Here is a 12,185-nt window from a genome sequence, read left to right as displayed (position 1 = left end):
TATGGGATATGTTGGCATGCTTGGTTGAGGTCCCGAGGGCCTCGGGTGAGTCTCGGGTGGTCAATCGGACCACTTCATGTTGTTTGAAATTGCAGAAAACCAGCTAAAGTGTTCCAGACAATTTGTTCTTCGCGTTCGCGGTCAGGGACCCGCGTTCGCGAAGAGTGATCTTCTGAGGTGTGACTTTTGCCTTCGCATTCGCATTTAGTGTGTTGCGTTCGCGATGTTGTGATGTTTGATTCTCCGCGTTCGCGAGGCCTGTATCGCGTTCGCATAGAGTAAGTAAAAATAGATGGGGTCCCAGCCTTTTGTGCTTCGCGTTCGCGTAAGGAGGTCGCGTTCGCGATGGTTTAGAAAGTGGACGCTTCGCGTTCGCGAGATGGATGTCGCATTCGCATAAGGGAATTTTTGGTCAGCGGATTTTTGTGCTTCGCGAACGCAAGGCTTTGACCGCGTTCGCGAAGAAGGATTTTTATGCCTGGGCAGAATGTTTTAAAAGGGCTATTCCGCGATTTTGAGGCTAAGAACCTCCATTGTTGAGCGATTTTGAAGCTTGGGAAAGCTAATTGAAGAGGGACTCAAGATATAACACCTGGAGGTAAGATTTTTGAACTCAAAACTCGATCCTATGTTGATTCTTACTTGTTTAATCATGAAATATGTAGAAATTAAGGCCTAAAAATTGGGAAATTAGGGCTTGACTTTGGAGAGTGTAAATTGGAAATTTGAAGGGGCAATTGAGGTCCGATTTTGATGTTCTTGGTATGTATAGGCTCGTGTGAGGACGGGGATTCTATTGACGTGACTTTTGGTGGATTCTGAGACGTGGGCCCGGGGGCCGGGTTTGAGCAATTCCGGGATTTTGATTTTAATTTGGGTATTTTCGAGTGGGCTTCGCTCCCTTAGTATGTTTTAATAATTATGTACTGATTGTGGCTAGATTTGGAGCATCCGGAGGTCGATTCGTGCGGGCGAGGCATCGCGGGCTAGAGGTTAGACGGGATCGAGGTGAGTAATGATTGTAAATGATGTTCTGAGGGTTTGAAACCCCGGATTGCACATCGTAGTGCTATATGGAGGTGAGGCACACGCTTGATGACGAGCGTGGGGTCGTGCATTATTGGGGACTGTGACTTGGTCCATCCCGATTGATGATTTTACTACATATTTGACTGAAATCTATTTGTTATCATCATTATTTGGGCTGAATGCCATATTTGGGCTTCGTGCCAACTATTTGAACCCTTCGGGGATTTTTGTTGATATTTCCTCACTGTTTTGACTTTATACTTGAACTCAGTCATGTTATTTTCCACTATTTTCAAAACTCAGCCATGTTCACTCAGTTTTAATACTCAAATGATATTTAAATGATGTTTTGGGCTGCGAAACACTGTTTTACTATTGCCCGAGAGGCTTATGTGATTTTTGACTGAGTAAGGCCGAGGGCCTGTGTTGTGAGTATATCTTTTGGGTCGGGCTGCACGCTGCAGCGGTGATACACTGATACTGATGTGAGGCCGAGGGCCTGAGATATGTATGCCACGAGGTGGCTTGATTGATATGAGGCCGAGGTCCTAGATTTGATGTCACGAGATGGCTTGTTATTGCGCTTGGGTCGTAAGGGACCTCTCCAGGAGTCTGCACACCCCTAGTGAGCGCGGGTACCCATTGTGATGTGAAAATATAGCCCGAGGGGCTGGTATGGTTCTATATGATTGCCCGAGGGGCTGGTATTGTTCTAAGCGATTGCCCGAGGGGCTGGTACTGCTCTGAGATATTGCCCGAGGGGCGAATTTGTTGACATTGTGCCCGAGGGGCGAACCTTATGTGCTTATCTTTCTTATTTGCCTGTCAATTACCTGCTTAATTGTGTAGTTGTGCCCGAGGGGCGGATTTCTATGCTTATCTGCACTAGTTGTTCTGCATTCATTCGCGCAACTGTTGAAAAAGTCATTTTCAAAGAAATTTTAAACTGAGCTACAATGTTTTAAGGAATTTTACAGCTTCATTGCTTTTTTACTAGTTTTTGAACTACTTCTATACAACTTGTTGGTGCACTTTTCGTGATTTCTTACCATTCAGACTTTAGTTATGATTATTACTCACTAAGTTGGAGTACTCGCTTTACTCCCTGCACCTTGTGTGCAGATTCAGGTATTTTCTGGACCCGGTAACGGGTATTGATTCATCGGTGGCAGAGTCGTCGGAGTTTAGCAAGGTAGCTGCCGGCGTTCGCAGCACTGCTTTCTCTCTCTTCATCCTATTAGACTGTACTAAGTACATTTCAGACTTTGTCAGTTGTATTTAGACTTAGTAGATGCTCATGACTAGTCACACCCCGGTTTGGGCTGTGTTTTGGGTGGTACTTCCGCATTTTTATGATATTATCTGCTACTTAGTATTATCAAATCATGTTTTAGCCTGTTTTATTGTTGTTTAGCTGTTTAACTTTGAATTGGAAATGGGTCGGCTGGCCTTGTCTTCACGAGAGGCGCCATCACGACCGGGTCTGGGTTCAGGGTCGTGACAAGTTGGTATCAGAGCCTAGGTTACATAGGTCTCACGAGTCATGAGCAGGTTTAGTAGAGTCTCGCGGATCGGTACGGAGACGTCTGTACTTATCCTCGAGAGGCTGCAGAACCTTTAGGAAAAACTTCACATTCTTGAATTCTTGTCGTGCGTCCTTGATTCAGCTTGAAAAGTAACTCTTTGAATTCCTTCCACGCATTCGTATGCGTGCATGAGCGCTCAGTATCAAATGTGCATCGATGGCTTGTGATTCCCTGATTGAGGGGCGAGATGTGATCTCTATGTGCTGATGTTGGGCCAGTCTGGAGGACTTGAGGCCGAATTTTTGCCTATAGTTTGAGCACCGAGGTGCTGATTGTGTGAGCACGCGTTTCTGGATCTATATGTTTGGCAGTGTCCCTATTAGTGGAAGTGACGGCTGGAGGGCCATGTGATGAGTATGTTAGTACTGCGAGATGTATCCATATGATTTGCAAGCGACGAGAAGGGTCTGCTGGAGGATGGAAGAACTATTAGGTGCTTGATTTTCATCTTGATTCGAGGTGTAGCCCCGGGTTATGGGCGTGTGAAGAATCTTTTCATGTTTCCTAGTTGGGAGTAAAGTAAATTTCATGTCGCGGTGTGAGTTCAGACTCAGGAAGATTAAGTGCCTGCATAATGTTTATGACGGTGGAAGGTATACAGAAGTGTTAGTTAGAAGCAAAGCAGGTGGATTATCTCCTGCGGAGTGTTCTTAAGTGTGCGATCCTTATGTTGTTGTTAGGATCTCCTTTACCAGTGAATATGTGTGTTGCAATTGAATTTTGGTCGCTTAAGAGTGTGGGCTTGACTATTACGAGAGTAAATGCGAGATTTGCAGAAGATATGAAGTACCAGATGGTCGGTGTGCCACGAGCTTATAACAGAATTAATCTCACTGTGGTATTATGGAAGCAATTAAGTAGCGTTATGGGTTATTGTGTGTGTTTTGATCTATGGCTTCGAGCCAAGTGGGGGTGTTTGCTATGGATTAGCTGATTGCACGATTATGTGCTATGTTGGTTCCAGTTTAAGGCGTGCTGGTGAATCAGTCATGGTTTGTGGGGAGTGAGCCCGAGGATGGCTCGTGTAAAGGAAGAACTATCGACTAAGGCAAGGTTACATTCTGTGGTGTCTGAAGTGCTAATGAGGCGCAGGTTGTTTGGTTCTTTTGATCTGACTAATTGTAGTTTGGGGTAGAGTGGAAGACTCTAGAGAATGGTTCTAATGTGTTCTAAATTCTTCATGCAATAATTGGAGACATTCAAATTGTACTTGTGGCTGGAAATTGAGGTTTGCATTTGTAGGGTGTCAAGACTAGTAATATATCTATATCATTATGGGGTTCTATGTAGCATTATCAGGAAGGTAAAGGTAATGGCCTTGGATTCGCAGGAAAGTCCTTTCAGGGGAGGAAGTTTGAATGTGGTGCTGGTGGGAACACTTAAGAGAGAATTCAGCGGCTTATGAGCCTTAGACGGTGTGGTTTTATGCTTGGGTCTTGTGTGGTAAGTCTGGGTTGAGGAATTGTGGTGCTTCAGCAGGAGGGAGTATCAAGTCGAAGGTAAATCAGAAGGAAACTCGGATAGATAGGATAGCTTGATAGTAGGCCGAATCGGTATGGTAAGGATATGATTAGTTCTTGGGGTGCTTATGAGGTAATGAGTTTACACAGATGTTTCACGACAATGCTCTTGGGTCTTAATGGCCTACGTAGCCTGGTTGAGTCAGAAGGATTTAGTCCTGACGGTTTTGTTTGTGCAAGTGGAATACAGAGAGTTCTTGATGATTTCTACTACGGTTAGAGATGCGTATTTTCTGCGAGTGTAAGAAATAAGGAATATGTAGAGATTTTCTTCTGAATGGGATCAATGGAAAGTTCTTGGTTGGTTGAGTACATAGTTGCTTGTGGCTCGGAAGGGATATGAAATTCTCATGTTATCTTAGGATGGTTTGGTATATGTGGTATGTGTGGAGGATTGAGATCTGCGTGTGTAAGGTTACGGTTCAGTTCTGGATGGGAGGTCATAAAATTCTTAGGCAACACGGGCAGTTCCAGATAATTAGAGAAGTGGGCTTAAGATGATTTGGGGAATGATCTTTAGACGATTAAGGAAATGGTATTGCTAATTGGGGTGATTTGACGAGGGTATAGGTTTCAGAAAAAGGAAATGTGATTAAGTTGTAGTACTTCTTTAGTATTGCGGCACTTTCTTGTTAGATCGACACCTGATATCTGAGTTATTTTGGAGGCACAGAGGAATGTTAGAGTATCTCTTGTGGAATGATTGGATAGTAGAGATGTGGTATGTATTCGGACGGGGAACTGGAATCAGATATGTGATTTCGTGTGCTATATGGAGTTGGAGACTGGGAGTCCTCATATTCAGGCTATGTTGTGGCTGTGGGTCATGTGTATCGGCACTGTTTGGTGACTATCGGGGTTTGGAGACTAGAGGAGATCTTTTGCTACTTGGTGTACTAGATTTTGGATGTGATATTGGGTATGGACTGGTTGTCTACTGTTGTGTCATTCTGAGCTATTGCGCTATGGCAGCGATGTTGGCGATGCCGGGAATGCCACGGATAGAGTGGCGAGGTTCATCGGATTATGTTCTTGGTAGAGTGGTTTCATATTACGAAGACCCAGCGGAGGGCTGGGAAGGATTGTCCGCCTTGCTCGGGCTCTCATGATGGATGAATGTAGAGGCTCCTCATATTGATTCAGTTCCGGTGGTGAGGAACTTTTCGTATGTGTTTCTTGTGGCCGGGCATGTCTCCAGGAAAGGTTGTTGATTTTGGTATTAAGTTGGTGCCGGGCACCGTATTGTATGGCATCGGCAGAGTTAAAGGAGTTGAAGGAGCAGCTTCAGGGTTTCCTTGATAAGGAGTTCGTTAGCAGGCCAATGTGGATGCCTGTTCTAACTTGGGTCGGCTGGGTTGGCTCCGAATTATATTGTTGAGGGATGTGTTGATTCGATTGCTATTGAGCTTATTAGTAATCTGGGGAAGTCTATGAGTTACCTTTCCGTGTTGCGAGGCATTAGGATTTGTTGGTTATCGGCACATGTAGTGTGGTGTTATTGGGGTCTCTCAGTGGAGCTCGAGCGGGAGGAATATTGGATATTGCTCAGCGGATGGCGTATAGGTTATGTCCTTTTGGGTTGAGTAGTGTTATGTATTTGCTTCACTGTGGTTATGATGATTTGCTTTGGTTCCAGACATCAAATTGCACGTGGTTGTCGGTTTCGAGCATGGCGAGCTTGAGGTGCAACTCTTTCATTTGAGTCATTTTCACGATTTGAGTATGTTCGGACTGTTGCTTATTAGTGCGTGTATTGCGCAAGTTGTGGCTTTAGTCTGTATTGAGGTGTCATGTCACCTGAGTAGTTATGTGGATTAGATGAGGTCGTTGGGATCTTTAATGAATACAACGGATTCGATTCAGCAGGTTGGAAGGATAAATATCGAGGTTCGGCTCAGAAATTTGCTATGGTCCTTGCCAAAGGAGAAGTGGCTTCATGAATGGTTGATCTGAGAAATGGTTATGGTTTATTGCGTGTTTCATCTATCATTGGCAGTATATGAAAGGGGTTGGAATAGACTTTAGTTGATAAGAGGTTTTCTATCGGTATTCGGTTGTAATGTGCAGCCGCTGTGATTACAAGTTATCGCTGCAAGTGTTTGAGTTAAGTGGTATATCATGTAATTGCACCTGAGGTTACAGATATGGTTTGTTACAGCTTGTTCGGACTTATTCACAGTATAAATGTGAGATTCTGATCGTATTGATGATTTCCGAAGTGGAAATGTGGTTCTATGGTTTATGGCTAGATTGGATTGTGAAATTTCAGTTCCTATGTGTTATCGGACCAATGTGAGATAGGGTGACATGGGATCACCCCCAGATATGTGCATGGTAAGGTTATTCAGTGATTGAGTGGCTTTTGGAACAACTATAGGCATGTTCGAGGACGAACGTATGTTTAAGTGGGGGAGGATGTAACGACCCGATCGGTCGTTTAGAGTTTTTGCACTTTGCTCGCCAGTTCTCGGGCATGAATTGCCCCGTGTGATGTATTATGACTCATGTAAATCTTTGGTTTTGGTTTTCAGGGTAATCGGAATGAAATTGGAAGAACAATTCTCAGTTTGAAGCTTGAAATTTGAAAGGTTGACCAAGATTTGACTTTTTGTATACGATCTCGGATCGGAATTTTTATGATTTGGTTAGCTTTGATTAGGTATTTTGGGACTTAGGAGAGTGATCAGAATTCATTATTGGAAGTCCGTGGAAGGTTTAGGCTTGAATTGGCGAAATTGAGATTTCGGCGTTTCCCGGTTGATAGTTGAGATTTTGATATAGAGGTCGGAATGAAATTCCGGAAGTTGCAGTAGTTCCGTTATGTCATTTGGGATGTGTGTGCAAAATTTCAGGTCATTCGGACGTGGTTTGGTTGAGTTATTGATCAAACGCGTAATTCGGAAGATTTTGGAATTCTTAGGCTTGAATTCGATGCAAATATGATCTTTTAATGTTGTTTTGAGCGTTCCGAAGGTTGGAACAAGTGTGAATGATGTTATGGGATATGTTGGCATGCTTGGTTGAGGTCCCGAGGGCCTCGGGTGAGTTTCGGGTGGTCAATCGGACCATTTCATGTTGTTTGAAATTGCAGAAACCTAGCTGAAGTGTTGCAGACAATTTGTTCTTCGCAATCGCGGTCTGGGTCCCGCGTTCGCGAACGGTGATCCTTCTGAGGTGCGAATTTTTGCCTTCGCGTTCGCGTTTAGTGTGTCGCGTTCGCGATGTTGTGATGTTTGATTCTCCGCGTTCGCGAGGCCTGTGTCGCGTTCACATAGAGTAAGTAAAAATAGATGGGGTCCCGGCCTTTTGTGCTTCACGTTCGCGTAAGGAGGTCGTGTTCGCGATGGTTTGGAAAGCGGACGCTTCGTGTTCGGGAGTTGGATGTCGCGTTTGCGCAAGGGAATTTTTGGTCAACGGATTTTTGTGCTTCGCGAACGCGAGGCTTTGACCGCGTTCGCGAAGAAGGATTTTTATGCCTGGGCAGAATGTTTTAAAAGGGCTATTCCACGATTTTGAGGCTAAGAACCTCCATTGTAGAGCAATTTTGAAGCTTGGGAGAGCTAATTGAAGAGGGACTCAAGATATTACACTTGGAGGTAAGATTTGTGAACTCAAAACTCGATCCTATGTTGATTCTTACTTGTTTAATCATGAAATATGTGGAAATTAAGGCCTAAAAATTGGGAAATTAGGGCTTGACTTTGGAGAGTGTAAATTGGAAATTTGAAGGGGCAATTGAGGTCCGATTTTGATGTTCTTGGTATGTATAGACTCGTGTGAGGACGAGGATTCTATTGATGTGACTTTTGCTGGATCCGAGACGTGGGCCCATGGGCCGGGTTTGAGCAATTCCGGAATTTTGATGTTAAATTGGGTATTTTCGAGTGGGCTTCGCTCCCTTAGTATGTTTTAATGATTATGTACTGATTGTGGCTAGATTTGGAGCATCCGGAGGTCGATTGTGCGGGCGAGGCATCGCGGGCTAGAGTTTGGACCGGATCGAGGTGAGTAATGATTGTAAATGATGTTCTGAGGGTTTGAAACCCCGGATTGCACATCGTAGTGCTATATTAAGGTGAGGCACACACTTGATTATGAGCGTGGGGTCGTGCACTATTGGGGATTGTGACTTGGTCCGTCCCGATTGATGATTTAATCGCATATTTGACTGAAATCTATTTGTTATCATCATTATTTGGGCTAAATGCCATATTTGGGCTTCGTGCCAACTATTTGAACCCTTCGGGGATTTTGTTGATATTTCCTCACTTTTTTGACTTTACACTTGAACTCAGTCATATTATTTTCCACTATTTTCAAAACTCAGCCATGTTCACTCAGTTTTAATACTCAAATGATATTTAAATGATGTTTTGGGCTGAGAAACACTGTTTTACTGTTGCCCGAGAGGCTTATGTGATTTTTGACTGAGTAAGGTCTAGGGCCTGTGTTGTGAGGATATCTTTTGTGTCGGGCTGCATACCGCAGCGGTGATACAGTGATACTGATGTGAGGCCGAGGGCCTGAGATATGTACGCCACGAGGTGGCTTGATTGATATGAGGCCAAGGGCCTAGATTTGATGCCACGAGATGGCTTGTTATTGCGTTTGCGCCGTAAGGGGCCCCTCCAGGAGTCTGCACACCCCCAGTGAGCGCAGGTACCCATTGTGATGTGAGATATTGCCCGAGGGGCTGGTATGGTTCTAACAAGAGGAATAAGGGTGATACATTGAGGAGGAATAAGGTGAAATGTGATTGTCTGGTGGGATCAGATTGCGACCACAACTGGAGGAATAAGGGTGATATATTGAGGAGTAATCTGGTGGCATCGGGTTGCGCGCCACAACAGGAGGAATAAGAGTGATATATTGAGGAGTAATAAGGGTAGATTGTTATTGTACGGTGGGATCGGGTTGCGCGCCGCAACAGGAGTACTAAGGTAGGATTGTTACGGAGTAATAAGGGTGAATGTTCATATTGTTACTAATTATATGGTGGGATCGTGATGCGCGCCGCATCAGTTGTTGTTTATATATTCTTCTTCTGATGTGAGTTTATTCTGTAGTTTTGTAACTCTCTTAAGGATTGTTTATAGATGATTATTGATAAGATATTTGAGTCCCGTATCCGTTTTTTATGCAAGTTCCTGTTTCATTTTGTCTCGTACTTTCTGTTTGCTTTATTATATATTGTATGCAGGTTATATTGTAAATGTCCCGTCATAGCCTCGTCACTACCTCGTCGAGGTTAGGCTCAGCACTTACCAATACATGAGATCGGTTGTACTGATACTGTACTCTGCACTTTCTGTGCAGATTTCAGAGCTGGTAGTGGTTGATCGAGAGGTCTGTTGTAGACACGTCATCTAGGAGATCCAAGGTAGTCCTGCTGGCGTCTTCAGGCCCTAGCGTCCCCTCCTATGTTTCTACATTCCTGTTTTCTTTTCTTTCGAGATAGATGTAATTTTTCCAGACCAGTATTTGTAGTAATTCGTAGTATGTTCGTGGATTGTGACACCGGTTTTTAGGTGGTAACAGTTTTGATATTGTTAATAGTAGATAGATAAACAGTTAATTATGTACTTCCGTATTTATTTCAGTTTGATTTAGTTTTATTAATTTTAGTCTATGAAATGTAAAGGAAAAAGGTGAATAAAACTCTAACGTTGGCTTGCCTAGCGAGTGCAATGTTAGGCGCCATGACGGTCCCGACGGTGGGAATTCAGGGTCGTGACAAGTTGGTATCAGAGCACTAGGTTGCCTAGGTATCACAATTCACGAGCAAGCTTAGTAGAGTCTGAGGGATCGGTACGGAGACGTCTGTGCTTATCCCTCGGAGGCTACAGAGTTAGGAACAATTTCACTTCTATTCTTCTCTATCGTGTGATTTGATCTTTCAATGCTAAATGAACTCTCAACTCTTGTTCCTTCGCAGATGGCGAGAACACATACCGCTTCATCAGCTGATAAACAGCCCGAGCCCCCAGTGGCAGCTCCTACGAGGGGCAGAGGACGAGACCGAGGCCATGCTAGAGAACGAGGCAGGGGCCGGGCTCAGCCCAGAGCTCGAGCAGCAGCACCAGCGGCGGACCCTCAGGTAGAGTTTGATGAGGAGGCTCCGGCCCAGACCGTTCCAGCAGGTCTAGCTCAAGTTCCGGAGGGGTTCATCGCTACCCTGTCGCGCCCCCTTTTTTCCCTTTTTGATGGGGAAGTCCGGGTTTCGACATTTATGGGGATAATAACTCATTTCCTTTTGGGAATTGGGTATTTGAAGAGTCGCCACCTAACGGATTATGGTGCATTAGGGCACCTAGAGCCATTAACTCTTAGACTAGTTTGCTTTACCAGAGATTAGGGTAAGGGCTTGAAATAACCTTGAGAGGAAGGTGTTAGGCACCCCTCTCGGTCCACAAATGTGGGTCCCGACCGAACTTATACTTACGAATTAGTTCATTAACAAATAAGTAGTTGAAACAAATAATTGCAAGTAAAGCATATTGGACGTTGTATGACTCAAATAAGACATAGAATTTAAACAAGTTGTGTGCATCAAAAGGAAAGTAAAGTTTTCAAGTAAAGGGGATTTGGGAAAGAAGGTTCCTAGGTTGGTTAGCCTATAGGATCACATCAGTACAATGCCTAGTAATAACTCCTCAGAAAAGGGGCTAAACGTGCATTAACGCACCGGTCATCATATCCATATCTACCCTTCCCAGCCCCTTAGCGATTATTAAGCGAATGTTATTTAGCGATCTCTATGCGTTCCGTTACCCGTCCCCGTTACCCGTCCCTTCTTAATGGTCCTGGGGAAAATGGACCTCTACCTATATGCAGTTCTAGATAGACCCCCTAAAGATTAAAGGAGAAAATACTAAGGCGGCAAGCAAGAACACATAGGACTTTATCAAATAAAAGCAGGAATGAGCAAATAAAAGGCTCAGGTTTACCACCGCAGGTAATGCATGTAAACGGCATGACTCAAACACAAACAAGGGTAGTATTATTAAACAGGATCCTAAGACATGATGTCAAGATGAGTATCAGAACACAAGAGACATGCAGATTTTTTTTTTTAAAACTTAGAAGCAGGGGCCTAATCAGTTTGCCTATTGATTTTAAGCATGTTAACCATTAAGCAGTAAACACAAAGAAGCAGTTTCCAGTTTTATAAGAAATTTGATTACTTAAGGCTTGCCTAGGCGTAGGGTAATGCACAACAATTATCAAAGTTATTAAAACAGCTTAGAAGTAATTTTACCTAAAGCATGCTGTTCTAAGTGTCGCAAAGATATACAGGATTATGACCGATTTTACTTAAGCAGGATAAAACGCGAGACTGTTTTTATGTCCTTTTTTCATGCGTCAGTAGTTTAACTAGGTGTGACTGAGTGAGTATGAGTGTGATCCTAAAAATAGGATATCTAATATGCACATAAAATGCAGAATGATTTATATGCAAAATTCCTAAAGCAGGATTTCTAAGTGCACAGCATGATTGCAGAATTTCCTAAAGCAGGATTTCTAAATGCATAAAAGGTTACAGTATTGTAGAGCATGCAGTCAAGTGTACAAGAGTAGCAGTATTGTTTTAATGCCATTTATCCTAGAAACGGGATTTCTAAATGATGGCAAGAATATCGAAATGAGATGCTGAAACAGTAAACCTTAGAACATGATATTTAATGCATGACATGCTTGGAATGTATTGGTCCTAGACATGGATTCTAATGCGCATATATGAAACTTAAACCTAAGGCATGGTTTCTACACATTGATATTGATAACATATGTAACTTCCTCCCTTTTTCACTAGCCAACCCCAATGTCTGTTTAAAAATAATTATTACAAACCAGATGAACAATTACATAATGTAGATAAGAAAAAGAAGAAGTTACACTATAAGGAGCCTGAAGCAGGCCCATGTGATTTCCCTAAACCTCCAATAGCCTCAAATGCCAATTTCAAAGACAATATCATTGTCTAGGTGCGTTAGAGTTCCCTAAGGATCTCAAGGATCCCGGTAGTGCTCACACCTAGACTTGGTAACCA

Source organism: Nicotiana attenuata, unplaced genomic scaffold (assembly GCF_001879085.1).
Source record: "Nicotiana attenuata strain UT unplaced genomic scaffold, NIATTr2, whole genome shotgun sequence".
NCBI classification, from domain to species: Eukaryota; Viridiplantae; Streptophyta; class Magnoliopsida; order Solanales; family Solanaceae; genus Nicotiana; species Nicotiana attenuata.
Note: the sequence above shows the minus strand (reverse complement) of the source record.